This window comes from Dipodomys spectabilis, unplaced genomic scaffold (genome assembly GCF_019054845.1).
Source record: "Dipodomys spectabilis isolate Male_0828 unplaced genomic scaffold, ASM1905484v1 ptg000741l, whole genome shotgun sequence".
In the NCBI taxonomy this organism is placed as follows: domain Eukaryota; kingdom Metazoa; phylum Chordata; class Mammalia; order Rodentia; family Heteromyidae; genus Dipodomys; species Dipodomys spectabilis.
In genome coordinates, this window is record NW_024871418.1 from 176,204 (window position 1) to 179,952 (window position 3,749).

Here is a 3,749-nt window from a genome sequence, read left to right on the forward strand (position 1 = left end):
ATCCCCTGGACGGGGAGGAGCTAACACTCCACTGAGAACAAGGAAACCATACAACAAAGTCATTAGCCTGGAGTTACCAGTCAGTGACAGAGCTCAATACCACTCAAGGTTTCTAAAAGTCACCTTTGGCTACAAATTCAGGGTCACTATCAGACAGATCTATCACTCTAAGAAAGGTAAGGAGGTTCTTATTTTCAACCGGACTTGTAAAGAGATTTGCAAAATTTAATCTTATTTTTTTGCTCCAGACTACAGGGATTTGGGGAGCAAGCACCCAGCATTCCACAGCTCTTAACTCTTCCTTGTACCTCTGTGTCTAAGACAAAAGAAGCTATTACAATTTATGAAGACAAGAAAGGCAAGACAAACCTGCGGAGTGATTCAAGTATGAGCTCAGGGGAAAAGACACTCAGGCTCCTTATACCAAGGTTACTGACAAAGATTCGGGGAGAACCTAAACCAAGCCTGTCCTGTATGCTCTGCACAAGCCAGCCTGGATGGCAAACCCAGCAGCAAAAAACCGCCGAGGTATAAGGGAAGGCCAAGTGAGTGGAAGGCAGGAGAGCAACAGGACGGCTCGCTCCTCGGCAGCAGAGAAGAGCAAAACAAAGCTCTCAAATTCTACCCTAGGCCCAGGCAATTTAATTACATTTTAATTATTTATAACTTGCTGTATTCCAGAACTGCTCTTATAAACTAGGTGTAGGAGAGAACGGGAAAGTAGAAAGATATGGATAGCAGCATACAATGGAGACAGGAATGGAGTTAATACAGAAATACACACTGGCTACCACGTAATGACCTCTGTATTCCAAGGGGAGGTGGGGTAGCGTAGGAATTTAGCTTGAGACTGGCTTCAAGCCAATCAAACCATGATACAGATCACAGAGTCCAGAAGAGAAAATAGCTTGCCGTCTTCATACACAAGGCATTGTTACACCATGCCTCCACTCCCCACAAAGCAATCCTTCCCAACTGTGACCACAGTGCAGAAGGATATCCGTCCTCTACTATGAAGGGAAGACAGGATACAGTGGACAGAACACCAGTCCTTCTCTAGATGGATGATCCTGCTCGTTCCACTTAGAACTTTGCATGTGGATCTTTTCCCAGGCCAGGACTATGCAAGAGGCTTTGCTCTCAAAACTCGGGCAGTGGGCCGCAGTTAGAAGCCCCCAGTCAGCCACATGACCACAAAGGTGGACAATTGCTGCTGTGAGCTGTGAGGTTCAGTGGATAACGGGTATCTCATGTATTTATTACTTCTGATGCTTTCAAGTTATTGTGTGTTTATTGTAACAGTAAATCCATTTGTGAGCTAACCGAATATTCCCGTTCCAAACTGCCTTCTCTGTATCTGGAAATAACTCACTCATCTTTTCTCTTCCTCTTCCTCTTCTGCTTCCTCTCCTTTCTACTTCTTCCTCTTCTCATACTCCTCTTCCTTTCCTCCTCTTCTCCCTCCTTTTCCATCTCTTCTTCCTCCTCCCTTTCTCCTCTTCCTCCTCCTTCTGTTGCTGCTTCTCCTCCTCCTCCATCTTCTTCTTCTCCTTTCCTTCCTCCTCTTCCTCCTCCTCCTCCTTCTACTTCTCTTGCAGTGTAGGAGATTGAATTCAGTGTCTCATGTTTGCTGGGTAAGACCTCTATCACTTGAGCCACACCCCCAATTCCTTTTGCTTTTAGTTTCTTTTATTAGATAAGGTCTCTTCTTTTGCCCAGGCTGACAGCAGATCCTAATCCTCCTACCTTCCCCTGCTAAGTAGCTTGGATTACAAGCATGTGTAGCGATACATGATGAATAAGTGGTTTTTCTCATCCAGATCTTACCATTGAAGGGCAGAAAGCATGTGTCTTCTTTACAATAGTGGCCATGGCACGCAGCTGGTACCAGCAGTAACAAGAACTTAGCAAATATTCATCAGACCATGACGAGACAAAAAGCAGATTCAAAACACAAAAGATAAGGCTCTGATGAGCACCGGCCAAGTGGTGGTGGCCAGCTTACCCAGGATGAGGCTCTGAGGTCAAACCCAAGGTCTGTCCACACAGCTCTCCCTCTGCTCCAAGGATTCTGACATATTTAGCTGATTGACCTTCCTCCTGGAACTAAAGCATACCATCCACATCCTCAACTGGAACCAACAAGAGCTGGAAATTAAGCTTAACCCTGTGCTCATTCAAGCTAAATTCTAGAAAGCTCTGGTCTTTTTATTTTTTAAGTAGGTAGCCTGGATCTAGCCTTCTTTTCTACCTGAATGTTTTAGAAGAGTTCAATAGATCAGTTCAACATTCATTTATCTTGGACTGTTGTTTTTATCTATCTTTTATACAGGTTTATACAATTCAAAGGAATTGTAATCCTCATATTATTTCCTTATTGGTTAATAAATCATTAAGAAGTTAGTTTGACAGGGCTTTTTAAGATGGGAGGGATCAACCTTTGTTGAAGTTGTTAAAAGCAGATTTTCCTCTTAAACACTGAGGTCAGTTTTTGTTCAGTTTGGTTTTATTTTTTTTACAGAGTGAAACCTAAATATACAAACACACCATTGCCTCTTAATTTCTATTGTTTGAAGTCTTTGATTAACTACAATTCCCTGTATAGCTTATCTGAGTTCCCATGGGTATACCTAAGATTGCATTGACCATTCAAAGCCATTCAGCAAGTAAGATATGAAAAGCCTGGGACATTTTGAAGCAAATAGTGAAAGGGCATTCAAAGTTTTGGTCCTTCACAGCCACAAAGAGATGTAGGGTATACAAATAGAATGGCTGAGTCTACTCCCTGCAGGCTACCCCCAACATGGTGGCCTTTCCTCCCAGCTTGATAGATATCTTTCACCTCACAAGTGGCTCTAGAACTCAGGTAATGAATCTTTGAAACAAATCTGTTCAGAGACAATAGCTATTATCTTCTAGGAGTCAACAAACTACCTGTCATCCAGCCTTACATTTGGATACTCCTGAAAAGACACAGTATGACAGTTTACCAGTTTGTGTGAGAAGAGGAAACTATCTTACAGCAAACAGTCCATGCCAGTTAAGAAGTCGCTGGCACTATCAGATAGAGGGAGCAGAAGAGCCCAAATCATTGTCAATGATCAGTTTCCTCTGTGCACTTTCTCACCCTCATTTTGCTCATGAGCTATGAATAGGAAAACTCCTGCAAGTGAACCAGTCGGCAACCATCCCAAAGTCTCAGGACGGAGAAGAGAACTGATCTAATACATTCCTACAATAAATTCCTACATGTGTTACTCCAAACACACACCAAATCGATCCGTTTCATGAGGGCATAATCTGTAAAAGATTTCCCTGGTTGAATGTTTCAACTCAGTACTTTTGCTGCTCTGACACTGAGACTTGTACCATTGTCACATAAGATGGCGATGTACAGAGAACAAGGTCTGGAGCTCAGGCCGCCTGGCCCTCCCCCATTCACTATTCAGGGTTGAATCTTCTGTACCTCATTCTCTGAATCAGGAAATCAGGAGAGGAACCTCTCTTCTGAAGTTGTGTTGAAGCACATATGTGCACGTACACACACACACCAACACACACACACACACACACACACACACACACTGCTCTAGAGTATGTGCAGTTTGCCCACTTAAGAAACAATTCATAAACACTCTTGAATCCCCCAAAAGGAGTATAGTGAAGAATCCCCCAAATGAGAGGTACAAGGAAAGAACTTTCTAGAAGCAAAGTAGGCGCCTATTGATTAAAAGCTTCACAATCAAACT